The sequence below is a fragment of the Marmota monax genome, unplaced genomic scaffold, assembly GCF_021218885.2.
Source record: "Marmota monax isolate L192 unplaced genomic scaffold, Marmota_monax_Labrador192_F-V1.1 WCK01_AAM20220418_F8-fsc00012, whole genome shotgun sequence".
Taxonomy (NCBI): Eukaryota; Metazoa; Chordata; class Mammalia; order Rodentia; family Sciuridae; genus Marmota; species Marmota monax.
This window is the reverse complement of record NW_026695227.1, coordinates 30,993,261-31,007,762: the sequence shown is the minus strand read 5'-3', so window position 1 is coordinate 31,007,762 and position 14,502 is coordinate 30,993,261. Positions and strand designations below refer to the sequence as shown.

Here is a 14,502-nt window from a genome sequence, read left to right as displayed (position 1 = left end):
TTCTTTGTTCAAAATTTATAATATTGCATTTTTTCTTATTCTTTTTTTTTCCCTTCTTCTCAGGAATAGGGTTTTCCTGACTTAAACGAAGAGTGGAGATTTACCTTCTCCCATAGGCGGAAGCTGCAGATTGGGAGGATTGGAGATTGAGAAGGGCACACAAGTCCTGGGGGTGTGGGGCTTATAAGGAGATTCTCCTGGAACTTTTTATGCAGCCCTTCACCTATTCCATCAGAAATTGTCCTCTTTCCATTTGGACCAATCACAGGTTCTCATTTGTGTTTGTATGACCCTAATCTTTTTCCCAAAATGATTCTAGTTCTGAGTGCCTTATCTTTACAGCACAGCCCCCGTGTAACCACTGTTCTGAGTGGGGCCTGGTCTGGTTCAGTTAAGCCGAAAGTCTTTGGTCAATTGGTTAACTGGAACTACATCCTTTCCTTCTCATCAACCGCTAAGACCTACAATATTGTCAGCTCGGGTGCTGAAGCGAGGTTCTGAGATGAGGTATTAAGGGCTTAAATTAAGGCAGTGGCAATGAAAATAAAAAGGAAAGGACAGTTTTTAGAAACTCCATGAAGGCAAAATTGACTTCTATTAAATGGAGGATAATAGTTACCTCATACAATCAAATGAGAGTACATGTGAAGCCCTTTGTAGCTTATAATCACCATTAAATCCTAGTTGTTTTTTGCTTTTGTTATTATGCTACCATTATGAGATGGCCAAGGACAAAACCTTAAGGGGTTCACTCAAATTTAAGGGGTGAACAGAAGGAGGGGAGGTAGGTAGGGAGTCTGAAAGAAAAGGAAACTGAGAGAGATGGGTCATAAAAATGGGAGACAGATGAGGAAAGAAGTGTTACACAGGGCAATAGGATGCAGGAAAGAAACACTGAAGTATGTCACAGGTGCCCATGAGAAAAGTGGAAGGGGAATTAACTAGAAGGGGACAGTGTGGGAGTGTTAGGAGTCAGAAGGGAAATAAAAGAGGTGAGTGATATCTTAGAATTGGCGGATGGTAACTGATTGGATGTGCTGATGGGGGCCACAGGGAAAGCTGGCAATTCTAAGGTTATACTGTTGGGTCCTGGGCAGATGCAAGAAAGGAAGATGGAGGTAGTCCTGGGTTCCTACAAAGCACAGAACAGAGCCTCCCCACTGTGAACAGGTTTGACTTTCCTTTGCATACAGAAACTGGGTCATATGGTCCTTAATCTCTTAGAGTAGCTATAACCTTCCACTCATCCTTTACCCTTTTCACAAGAAGTGGCATCGTATATATTTAGGACTGGCAGAGTCTTTAGAGATCATCTAATCCATGCTCTTTCTTCACTATTTTACTGATGAAGATACTGAGGCCTGAAAGCAGAAGCAGCAATATTAGTGAGTGACAAAGCTGGAATTAACATCTTGGTCTCCTGATTCCTAATCTAATATCTTTCTCCCCTGTCACTCAACCTGGTTGATCCAACTGTAGGAAGATTTGGTCTCCATGATACCCAGTATATCCTGGCTGCCTAAAGTGCCTTTTCTGTGGCTGGGGTTGTGGCTCAGCAGTAGAGAGCTCGCCTGGCATGCACGAGGCACTGGGTTAGAGCCTCAGTACCACATAAATGTGAAATAAGGATACTGTGTCCATCTAAAACTTAAGAACAAATATTTAAAAAAAAATAAAGTGCCTTTTCCACACATTAGGTTTTCTTTTGGCTTACCAAACTTAAAAAAACTCTGGCATTGGTGTAGTAATTGGGGCTGTGATGGTAGTCTTGTAGGGATAAGACTTAAGAAAAGATGAGCCCTTTCTTTACTTATCAAATAACAGGGGTGATGTTGGAGGAAACTAAAAAAAATAGGGGGTCATCAGAAGTGGTGAGAGATTGGAGGTAGAAGATAGAGAACATAGACTCCCATGGGTTTAGTGTAGCTCTGGCCTAAAGCTTATGGGAAGAATTGAGCAAGGAAACATGAAGTCATGGTGGGTAGGCTGTGTCTACAGAGGTGCACCAACTGGAGATGACATGAGTTCAGTGTCAGTTGGGGCAGGTGGCTTTATCTAACTTGAGAGAACTACAGCCCAGCCCAGAACTGGAAGCACCTCTCTGTCTGCCCTGGGCCTCTGACCACTCTCTCACCCTCCTCCCTTTGACTGCTGACAGTAATTGCTCTCCCTTTGGTGATTACTTAGCTCATTAATTGCCTAAAGGAGAACAGCAGCCTATGGTGAAGGTGATTGGCAGAGAAAATAATGGGTAGGAAGAACTCTAGGGGAATGGACCTGGAATGGGGCTGGAGTACAGAAGAGAGTGTGTCTTTTATATCTGACCCCAGCCTGTTGGGTTCCCTCAGTGAAATTCAATTTGAGGAAGCACTTTTCAATTCTAATATGGACAACAATACTTTCATTCTCAAACATCTTACCATTCCTGTTTAATTACCACCATCAGAACCGTAACCCTCCAGCTTTCCTCCCCTATTGTCATTGTCACTACCATCACCATTTTGGTAGGTGATCTCTATGATAGCTTCCAATGACCCCTGCCTCCTGGTATTTTTCCACTGTGTAATCCTATCCTTTTGAATATGGGTTGTGTTTAATGACTTGTTTCGCATTAATAGAATTGAGCAGAGGTGATGGGATATTGCTTCAAAGATTACCATCACCGGAAGCAATGGTGGATGAGTTAAACCCAGTGACTCAGGAGGCTGAGGCAGGAGGAGGATCACAAATTGGGAGTGCAGCCTCAAGTGATTTAGTGAGGCCCTAAGAAACTTAGAGAGATCCTGTCTCAAACAACAAAAAGGGCTGGGGATGTAGCTCAGTGGTAAAGTGCCTCTGGGTTCAATCCCTAGTATAAAAAAAAAAAAAAAAAAAACCTATCAAAAGACTTTGGCTTTCATTTTAGGTATTCTATAAGTTGCACTGAGGAAAGCCAGCTGCCATGCTGTCAGCTACCCATGGAGAAACCCACACTGCAAGTAATGAAGGGAGGCCTTAGGTCAACATTCAGCAAGGTTCAAGAGCATAAGAGGAACTGGATCCTGCCAATAATCATGCACATTTACTTGGGAGCAGATAGTCCTTCAGTCAAGACAACAGATGAGAACTGTACCCCTGCTGTCACCTTGGTAAACAGGCTTGTGAGAGACTGTGAGACAGAGGTATCCAGCTAAGACATGCTAATTTCTGACCCACAGAAACTACAAGATAATGAATGTATGTTGTTTTGAGTCACTAAGTTTTGGTTACCAAAAATAGGGGTAATTTGTTATGCAGCAATAGGTAACTAATGTAGTCACCATCACCATCACCATCTTCAAACTCACATCATCAATATCACCATCTCCACAACAACATGTTCTCAAACTTACTACTATAACTGCCATCACTGCCATTGCTGCTGTTATCATAGTCACCACCATTACTTTAAACTCAAATATGGATTCCCATGGGCACCATTACCACATTATCAGCTGCAGAAGTCTTTCTAGCACCCAATATGTGCCAGACCCCACTCAAGCCCTAGGATTACAAAGACATAGGGGACATAATCTATGCCCTCAGAAAATCTATTGGATACTAGTTGAGGAATTATGACACAGTTATAAAAAGTGAATATTAAATCAAGGAAGTCTATGCTTATTGACACTGTGGATCAGGGTGGTAGGAGAAGACTTTGTGCAGCAGAGGGCACCTAATCTAGGTCTTCAAAGACCAATGAGATTGGGAGAAGCAGTGGAGGAAGAGGAAGATGTGAATTAGCTTGATACTTCTGGATAAAAATGAAATGAGGAGATCTCAGGGGGGAATCCATTATGGGGAGCAATGGGAAGTGAGTTTGGAGCCAGAAAAGAAGCACATGGAAGTATATTGCATTATAAATTTGTGCATGACTTTATACTTTCCAAAGCATTTTCTGGGCTGCTATTTCATGAAGGCCACCTACTTCTTCTTTTAAATGGATATAATATCTTTATTTATTTATTTTTATATGGTGCTGAGGATTGAACTCAGTGCCTCACACATGCAAGGCAAGACCTCTACCACTGACTGAACTTCAGCCCCAGCCCAAGATCATCTTCTTTAATAGAAGGGAAAACTATGGTTTACAGGAATTTAAATGGGCTAGGGATGTGGCTCAGTGGTAGAGCATTGTGAGGCCCTTGGTTGAATTCCTGGGGTGGTGGGGACATCTCTCCTTTTCCAGTACAGCCATAGGAGACAAGCCTGGGACAGGGGCCTCAGCTCTCTGTCCCAGTGGAGGCAGTGTGGAGTGATGGGATCTAGATACCTTGTTTTAGTGGTAACAATGGGCAAGTTAATCAACTCCATACTTATCTCTCGGCTGGTGTTGTATCTGTAGACTAGATATCATATGAAAAACATTGCCTGGTGTCTGGCATATGGCAGCCTGGTAATAAATTCCATTCCTTAGTCCCTTCCACCCTCCCTCCTCCCCAGTACCTTGTCTGGCACTGGAGGCTGGACAGACATGGCATTCAGGTAGGCCTGCCACTAGTAACTCCAGGGGGCACCATTCACACATGGACAAGAGGGTCAGGAGCATTAAGAAGGAGATGCTAGGTCTAGGGTTGTGGCTCAGTGGTAGAGCACTCACCTAGCATGAAGAAGAAGGACATGCTAGTGACTAGCCACTGCTAAAACCTTCCCTTCCAGAAAGTCTTTCAAAATCAATCCCAGATGAATTGAAGGCTACTCCTCTCAGTTCTGGATTTTTGGGGCAGATAATTTGCCTTATACCCTTTCCCGGAAGGCTATAACCTCTCCTTGCTGCTGAAGATGGGCATCCTAGGACTGGCAGGACCCTCTGGAGCCTTATGAAATCCAGGCCCAACCTTCAGCAGGAAATGTACCATGAATCCTCACAATTGTTAACAACCTTCATATTCATAGCTTTGTTAATGCTCAGTACCACCCTAGGACACAAATCTTACTATTTATTATTTGCTTCACCCCCATTTTACAGATTAATAAATGGAAGCTGACAGGTTAAATGATGAAAGTGGTGAGTGGCAAGTGGCTTAGCTGACCCCAGTTTCAGGATGCTAAATTCTATGTTCTCTTCTCCACCCATGCTGTCCCATGGCTTAGAGAGGAGTGATTTGCTTGGGCTTAAAGCAGAAGGTGGGTTAGAACCAAGGCCTCCTATACACCTCCTAGGGCAGTATTTTTTTCTGCTCCATCACCCTGTACCCAGTAGAAAAACTGCTGTGGGAAAACAGTGGAGAGAAAGAAATGATGGGTGGAGAGAAGGAGGAAGCTAAAAACTGCAGAGGATAAGGTTGATATGGAGATGAGACAGCTAGGACACCAGGGTCCCTAGTTGGATGGGGCTGGGACTCCCTACTCAATCAGGCCCCAGGCTGCAGGCTGCCAATGCTCCTCCATCAAGACCCCTGGAGAGCCTGAAATCAAATATTCCTCCTCCCCTGCTCAGGCAGCCTTATTGCCATTGACAGCAAATATATTGCTCTAATCTTTTCTCATTTTGCAGGGATGGGCTCCATTCTGACCTCCCTCCCAGCCTTGAAGGCTTCACAGAGGTGGGAGGGAGACATGAAGGAGGAAAAGGAATGAAGGGGGAGGGGAAGGGCAGGTTGGGCTGTCAGTGGGGCAGCTGCAGTGATCCCAGACTTGATATGGCCTTGTCTCTAGAAGGCTGAAAGCTTCTGGGAATGTGGAGGTCCCTAGAGAAAGCCAGTCCCTCCATACCTTCATGACTAGGCTCTCCCTGTGGAAGCATATGGGAAAGACTTTGTGGGCAGTGAGGATGTAGGCCTGGGGCCCCAGGGAAACAGACATCTGCAGAGCAGACAGTCCTGGGGTGTGTGTGAGTGGGGAGGCTTCCTGCCTGTCCTACTGTCCTCTGCTACCCAAAGAAGCCTTGCCAATATGCGTGTTACTGTTCCTTTGGCTGCCTCTCTTTCTGGTCTTCTCCACTTAAGAACAATCACTTGGCAAACCTCAGAGCAGCCTTGTGGAAGGGTCATATGTGTGGGAAGTTGGGAGAAATAGGCTTAGGAGCACCCACTCTAGGGGACAGGCATGGGACAGGGATAGTACCCAGATCTCAGGCAAGGAGAAAAGGACAGGGTGGGACAGAGTGCTTGTGGGAAGAAATCTGGAGATCAGAATCAGCTAGGGGTACTTGAAAGGGGAAGAGCATATGAGTGGGGCTTGGCCAGGAAGGGGACCAGGTGGCATACCTAGAGTAGAAGGGAGGTAGGCTGAATCTAGTGCTCTGACTGGAGAAACTGGAGGACCAGAAACCTGGGCCTCATCTGTGCTGCTAAAAATCAACCCCCAATGCCATTGACAGCAAATGAATTGCTCTAATCTTTTTTGTTTTGTCAAGATGGGTTCCATTCTGACCTCCCTCCCAGCCTTGACTCTCCTAGGTCTCCCCTAGGGTAGGGTAGTGCCTCTGTATCACATCATATGAGCATCTTGTCTTTAGGATACACCTTCAGGTTGGGCTAGAAAGTTTTCTGGATCCTGACAGTTTACCAGTGGGAGAGCACCTCAGTCTGTGTGTGCGATTGAGTGCGCATGCATATGCGTGTGACCAATTTCTTTATTTGAGGCCTCTGGCCTTTCCTAGGAGATATTTCTGACTAGAATGGTCTGGATGAGCCATTCAGACCTCTGCCTAGGGTTCAGCTGGGAGTGGGCAGAGAGTGGAAGGAGGGTGCTGGCCTCTCCTGTTCTCCCCTCTGGCCATGAGTGCTGCCTCCTATTGCAAGACAGGCATGCCCTGCCTATTATCAAAGGTCTTTTCCTAATTATCTCCTTTTTAGACAGACCACCCTGCTGGGTGTGATGACCCTTTAATTCTCTCTGATGGCCTCCAGGTCCACCTTCAGAAAGGTTTCCCTGACTCCATGAATCCCCATCCATTCCCTGGGCTCCCAAGCTTCTAATGAAGTCCATTCAGTTGGGGTGGCCATCCTTATCTTGTTAGGGACCTTTTCATCTTACAGCCCCTTCTTGTCTGAGGATGGCTGAGGTGAAACTGGAGTATCTATGTTCCTGTGTTTCTGAGGTCTAATCAGACAAAGGAAGATGGAGGAGATACAAAATAACAGTAACAAATACACTGTAACACTTATTGTGTGCCAGGCACTGTGCTATTTTGCAAACAGTTTCTTTCATATAATCCTTCCAAGAGCCCTTTACCATTTCCTATTACTCTCACCCTAATTTAATAGGGAAGTGGAGGCAAAGAAGCTAAGGGAAGTTCCACATCACACAGGTAATAGTGGTGGACTGTAAACCTTGAACTAGGGCGATGTAATTCCGGAGTCCATGGATGTATTTAACCACTAGCTTTATTGTTTCTCTTAGAGAAATAGGAAGAAAGCCTCCGGAGTCACATTAACTTATTTGACTTGGTATTAAGGTCTCTCACCTGGCCCTCTCAAAATCCCTCCCAGCATTCTCCCCCAAACTCCAAACAAGGTCCTTGCATTCCAGTCACCCTGCATTGGCTTTCCCCGTTTATCTTAACACTTCTGCCTACTTCATTTCCCGATCGCATCCGGGTTGGGGTTCTGTCCATTCTTTAGAGCTCAGCCCAAAGGGCTCGGCTTTCAGGTACTCTCTCCCGATTCCCGGTCAGAAGTGGGCTCGCCTTCTCCCAGGCCCCAGAGCACAGCCCTCATTCAGCTCTTGGAGCTGTCGGGTGCTGGCTTCAGGCTTCCTCTTCATCCTGCCGCTGCCCAGCGGGGCAAGGTTAGCGAACCGTCGGGAAGGCAGAAGTGCTCAACATATCTTGGTTTACTAGAAAGAGAGCAGATAATCGTAAAATGAGACAAGGAGTGAGACCTCCAGAGACCGAGAGCAATCAAAAAGGAACTGGAAGGCAGAAACCGAACGGGGTGGGGTGGGCAGAATGAAGACAAACGCACGGCGTTGGCCACACGGACCGCAGCCAGGGACCACTTCTCCTCGCACCCCTCTAGGCCCAGAGACTGACGGCGACAGTTCCTCTATAGAGACTTCTGGGCAAGCAGCCGACTCCTGGAGGGGTGCGGGCGAGCAAGACCAAGCGCAAGCAAGGCCTCTGGCGCTCGGGAGAGCTCGGGCGGTCACCCGCATCCTCGTCATTAGCATAAATTTCTTCAGCACTCCCAGCGGGCGGCGGCTGGGCTGCGCGGGCGGGGACCGGCGGACAGTGGCGCCCCCGCCCACCCTGCAGCCTGCGGCCCGCGCCTTCCAGCAAGTAAGGGTAATAACGCATCCTCCGACGGCGCGTTCCAGCACACAGAAGTCATTTTACAGCCATTACCTCCCTGGCACCTCGCAATCCCCCGGTGATAGCGTCTCTCCAGACACCAGAGATTAAATAACCATGGCAAAAGATCTCGCTTCTAATAAATGCCAAAGTCGGGAATCGAACCCGAGGCTTTCCGGTATCAGCTCTTTTGCTTTCCTGGTACACAATGGAGTCCCAGGATGCCTCTCTATCCAGAGAACTATAGTTTGGGAAGAAAGAGAGTTAAGAACTCCCCCCCCTTTATTTGTTCTTTTTAGATAGACAAGGCAGTACAGTGTATTTTGACATATTATACATACACGGTGTGTGTGTGTGTGTGTGTGTGTGTCGCGATTTGTGTGATTTGCGAGGAGAGAAATGTAGGTGGGACAGGATCTTGAGCCCCCAACCCATCATTTGGGGCACACGGATTGGGAGATGGGTACAATACTATCACTGTCCCTTTGAACTCAACTCAGCCACAGAAAATATAGCATCAGCCTCCCGAGCACCTGGGATTACAGGCGGGCGCCACCGCGACCGGCTCAGGAACTGATTTTTAGTGTGTGTGTGTGTGTGTCAGTGCTAAGTATTTTGCAACAACCATGTGAAAGCCAGGATCCAATGGCACAAGCCTGGCATCCCAGCAATTTGAGAGGCTGAGGCAGAAGGATTCCAAGTTCCAGATTCCAAGTTCTTAGCAACTGAGATCCTGTCTCAAATAAAAATAAAAAGAACTGAGATTGTAGCAACTCAGTGGTAGAGCGGCCTCTGGGTTCAAGTCCCACTACAAAAACAAAACAAAAACACCCAGCACATGAAAACAAGTACAATTGATTTATGGAAGGCCATATAACAATAAATGGAAGAACCAGAAAGAAAAACAAACAAGGCAACATGGATGAAAAGGGAAGACTGGGGGCTGGGATTGTGGCTCAGCGGTGGAGAGCTCCTCTAGCATGTGTGAGGCCCTGGGGTTTAATCCTCAGCACCACTTAAAAATAAATAAACAAAAATAAAGGTATTGTGTCCATCTACTTCTAAAAAATAAAATATAAAAAAGAAAGAAAAGGGAAGACTGGAGTCAGGTATCAGAAATCCCCCTGAGGAAAGTAGTAAAAGTTTAAGCTGTCCAGAGGATGACTAGAATTTAGCCAGATAAAGAGGCGGTGGAGGTCAGGAAGAATGTTTGGGTAGTTGAAACAGCAAGGGTGAAATTCTAGAGAAATAGTAGCATGGTGCACTTGAGCACCTGTAAAAGCCAGAGGAAGTGCAGCTGAAGGGGATACCTAGGGCAGGATAGGAGAGTCTTGTTAAGGATTTTGTTTTTAATTAAGGCAGCAAGCTTAAGTCATTAGTGGTTTTAAGCAACAGAAAGGTATGATTACAATTGCATTTTTAAAAGATCATTTAAGGTGTAAAGAATGCAAGGGAGGGTGCAGGCACTGTGGCTTCTCCTGTAATCCCAGCAACTGGGGAGGCTGAGGCAGGAGGATGGCAACTTCAAGGCCAGTTTCAGCAATTTAGCAAAACCCTTAGGAATTCAGACCTTGAAATAAAAAAAAAAATAAAAAGGGCTGGGGATGGTTCAGTGGTAAAGCACCCCTGGGTTCAATCCCCAATACCAAGGGGTATAGGAGAATGCAATACAAGGGTTCACAGTTTCATTGGTGATTGTACTACTAAACTCTTCCAGGGTGTAACAGTAGTTAGAAGATTAAAAAGCACACATAAGAGAATCCAGGAGTGGTACTCAGTAATTGGGGTGTGAAGGAGAGAGAGGGAAAGACAAGACATTCTGTATCCTCTGCTCTTCCTCAAAACTGAGCTCCAATCATTTAATATATTAATTTCATTTAATTCAAAATTGCTTTCATGAATATTTTCCACTTGTCCCCTCCTCCTCACCACCACTGCCACTGGTCTAAATCAATATGTTTTTCTCTTCAGATATTCTCCAAGCCATCTTAGCATATATATAAACATATACTTTTTTTAATGTTTTATTTGTATTTTTTAATATTTATTTTTTAGTTATAGGTGGACACAATGTCTTTATTTTATATTTATGTGGTGCTGAGGATCGAACCCAGTGCCTCTCGGATGTTAGGCGAGCGCTCTACCACTGAGCTACAACCCCAGCCCCTAAACATATACTTTTTAATTGAACCTGGGGTCTTGTGCATGGTAGGCAAGTGCTCTACCATGGAGCCACACCCCTAGCCCTATCTTAGTGTATGTTCTGAATCAGTTAAATCAATCTGCATCTCACCTGTCATTGAAACTATTACAGGACAAAATCCAATCTCTTCCTGGTCTCCTCTCAATTTACTTTGTCAGTTTTTCCTTCCCCCTTTTGGGCCAATATTGCTCCAGAGGTATTACACCTACTGAAACCACAGAGTCACCTGAAAGTTTAAGTAAACGTTCCCTCATAGCCCTAAACCTTTGTAAACTGTGTGCTTGTGTATTTATTAAACATACACTTGCCTCATTCCTCAGAGGTCACATGATCTTTCCACTGCCAGGAATTTGCCAATCCCTTCTCTCTGGGAAATTTCTATTCGCACTTCAAGTCCCAGCTCAGATATCAGTATCTAGGCTTTTTCTAACACTCCCACTCCCTAGATAGGATTAATTGCTTCCTCATTTGTGCTTCTAAGTTACTTTACACATATCTCTGTCCTAGTAGAAGTTGGACAATTTAGGCCTTGAGTATCTAAGGAACACAGACTAATGCAATCAACAAATGCTCCTGACTCTGAAAAGTTGGGAGGATTACATGGGGCAATATATTTACAGTTGCATTTTCTTTTTCATCCCTTTCCTAATAATGCTAATAATCTGTATTACAATTTACAAAGGACAAAGTTTGATAGCATTCCATCTGGAAATAAACCTGTGAGATAGTAATGGTATTTATTATTTCTATTTTATATTTGGAGGAAGTGATATACCTAAGAGTTAAAAAAAGGCCAGGCATGGTGATGTTCAATGCCTGTAATCCTAGCCACCTGGGGGTCTGAATAAGGAGGATTGCAAATTCAAGGCCAGCCTCAGCAATTGTAGTGAGATCCCTGAATACTTAATGAAACCCTGTCTCAAAATAAAATACAGGGGCTGGGTTGTAGCTCAGTGGTACTGTGCTTGCCTAGCATGTGTGAGGCACCACATAAAAATAAATAAATAAAATAAAGGTATTGTGTTTATCCACAATCAAAGATATTTTAAAAAATAAAAAAATATAAAAGGCTGGAGATATAGTTCAGTGGATAGAATACTCCAGAGTTCAATCCCCAGGGGCTGGGGATTTGGCTCAAGTGGTAGCGCGCTCGCCTGGCATGTGTGCGGCAGCACCACATACAAACAAAGATGTTGTGTTGGCCGAAAACTAAAAAATAAATATTAAAAAAAAAAAATGGACAAGTCCTTCACTAAAAAAAAAAAAAAAAAAATCCCCAGTACTGGGGGAAAAAAGTAATAATGTGGAGGTTGGGGGTATGTAGCTCAGTGGTAGAGCTTGTGGGAAGCCCTGAGTTTAATCCCAGCACTAAATAAATAAATAAATAAAGCCAGCAAGCAAGCTGGTTAAGCCGCATGCCTAAATAACAGTGCTCCATTGCTATTGTCAAAAATGGAGTCAAGTTTTCTGATTTTAAAATCTGTGATGGGGATTGAACTCAGGGCACTCTAGCATTGAGCTACCTCCTCAGCACTTTTTAATTTTTATTTTGAGACAGGGATTCCCTAGGTTGTGGGGGTGGCTTCCAACTTGTGATCCTCCTGTCTAAGCTACCCCAGTAACTGGGATTATAGGCAAAGGCCATTGTGCCCAGCACTGTGATTTTTTTTTTTTTTATGAACAAATTTAAAAAATGTATATATTTGTATTGTACAACATGATGTTTTGCTAAAGTGTTTAGGATGCATGAATCAAGCTAATTAACATATACAATTACTTCACATATTTATGTTTTTTTTCCCGTGGTATGAACTTATGGTCTACTCTTTTAGCAGTTTTCAAGTATACAATTCATTGTTATTGACTATAGTCATCATGTTATAATAACCTCCTGAATTTAATTCTCTGAAATTTACATCCTTTTTTTTTTTTTTTTTTTGTATTGGGGATTGAACCCAGGAGTGCTTAACCACCAACTATAACTTCAGCCTCCTCCCACCGCCATTTTTTTTTGAGAGAGTCTCACTAAGTTGCTGAGGATGACTCGAACTTTCCATCCACTTGTCTCAACCTCTGGAGTGACCGGGATTATAGATATGTTGCCATCGCACCCAGGGAAATTTTATATCCTTGACTAACATCGCTCCAAATGTGATCTTTCTATTAAATCACACTGCTTCTTGTATACTCTAACCAGTATTTTTTTTTTAAGTGCAGGGAGTCACTCACTGAATAATAAATTCATGAGGTAGGGACACCAATAAGGAATGAGGGATTAAAATAAAGTTCAGATTAATTCACATATAGTAAGGATGAACAGAGTCCGCTGATTCTTCCTTGTAATGTAAAATCTATTTCTCACTGCGGATCCAGATTTTTTAAAAGTATGAAAGCCCCTGCACCAGCACAATGCCAGGTTCTAAATGACACTTAGTAAATTGAATTATAACACTTTCATTTTGTATTCATTTTTGTTTCCTTAAACTGCTCCTCCATTCGTCGCCACTGGAAAGCAGAGATCACATTATTTTTCTGATTCCTAACAGAGATCAAGTTATGAAGTTGGAGTATTCATGTGTTTGTCAAATGTCAAATGAAAGCCTGAATGACAGTAAAGGGATAATATAGCTCAGGAAATATGGTTGAAAATGATTACTGTTTTATCTCTTTCTAGAGTTATGCATAGTCTACAGCGACACCCGAAAATGTTCAGTAAACAGTTTCCAAAAACCCGGTCTCCCTGCCAGGGGGAGACGACAAGAAAAAGGGGAAGCAAACATAAATATGCACTCAAGGAACACCGCTTGCCCTTAGTCAACATGGCCTCTCAATGGTTTCAGAAAAGGCCTCCGGGCGGAGGGGCTGGGGGTGGGGACGGGGATTGTTTACCTTAGTCAAAATGGCCACCTTGATTTCGTTCTATCAGAATGCGCATGCGTAGTCCCGGTCCCGCCCTTCACCAGCCTTGATCTTTACGCGTGCGTCCTAACGCAGAGGGACGGCGTGGGAGGAATAAATTTCTCTGTGATTGGTTGGTTCAGGATTTCAAACCCGAACTGGCGGCGCGGTGTCCCTTCGCCGTTGGGTGAGGCGCAGAGGGAAGTGGAAGGCCGCCCAGGTGGGGCCGGGCGGACCTAGAGGGGTGCGTTTTGGGGACTGAAACTAGGTGCGTCTGGCTTTGGATTGTTGTAGGAAGGAGAGCGTCCGACCCGGTAAGCCTTGGTAACCTGAGGGGCCCGGGGGGAAGGTTGGCATCTGTAATCCTTCCACTGGCGCTTCCCTGTGGCGGGGGCTGGCAGGGTAGTGGGCTTTCTTGTCGCCGGGTTATGTGGGAAATCGGGGACTTCTTTTTGAGGTGTGGCTTGAACAGGTCAGGGTTGACCCTAAAAAAGTGGCTCCGGAGTAACGGTGTGGGAGTGGGTGGAGGTATACCCTATTTACGAAGGAATAGGGTATTTCTAAGGGAAAAGTCTTGATACCTTGAAGCCTGAGCTGGAGTCTGAAGTGGAGCCCCGCTCCCTTGTGGGTCGCATCTTTCTAGGTAGGCTGGCCGAGGCTGTGACATCTTGACCTTCCTGTACTAATTCTTAGCTTCGCTAACAGCGAGGCCTTATTTTAACACTTAGACGTACTTTTTTTTTTTAACAGTATCTCATTCGTAGTTGGAGAGTGTGGGTAGAAAAGTGGGGTGAGTGGAAAGATAAGCCTTGAAAAATGTCATTATCTTTCTCTTTCATAAGTCGGGTAAATAAGCCTTTTGAGTTATTGAAGGTGTTTAGAGAAGGCCCTTTTTCTGTAGCTTAATCGTTCAACAGGTGTTTAAGCGCAAGGTGTAGCTAGAAGACAATCCTGTTTGGGTTTAAAGCAGTGTGCAGTTTATTTGAGGCGATAGAACTTAAAAAGAAAACTGGTGAATCTGGAAGGGTTAGATGCTATGTGGGAGTATAGCCCATTAGTACAGCCCATTTAGAAAATATTTTGGCAGTATTTATCAAGCGCTATAAAAGGTTTTTACACTCAAATATAGTAATTGGAAATCACCTAA

General features: G+C 44.5%; 1 protein-coding gene and 1 long non-coding RNA gene across 4 annotated transcripts in view; one reads left to right on the top strand and one right to left on the bottom strand.

Annotated features, from left to right (window-relative positions):
- Positions 1 to 7,331: 7,331 nt before the first annotated feature.
- On the bottom strand, positions 7,332 to 8,121 carry LOC124087458 (uncharacterized). The gene is made up of 2 exons (XR_006850060.1): positions 7,929 to 8,121; positions 7,332 to 7,800 (listed from the first exon to the last, which is right to left on the bottom strand). It is a non-coding gene; the product is annotated as an uncharacterized LOC124087458 (long non-coding RNA).
- Positions 8,122 to 13,511: 5,390 nt separating this feature from the next.
- Positions 13,512 to 14,502, top strand: part of Racgap1 (Rac GTPase activating protein 1) — a 31,043-nt gene continuing 30,052 nt past the window's right edge. For all 3 annotated transcript variants that reach the window (XM_046436324.2, XM_046436323.2, XM_046436322.2), the window contains exon 1: positions 13,512 to 13,669. The gene's annotated coding sequence lies outside the window, so the exon portion shown is untranslated. The remainder of the gene's footprint in view (positions 13,670 to 14,502) is intronic.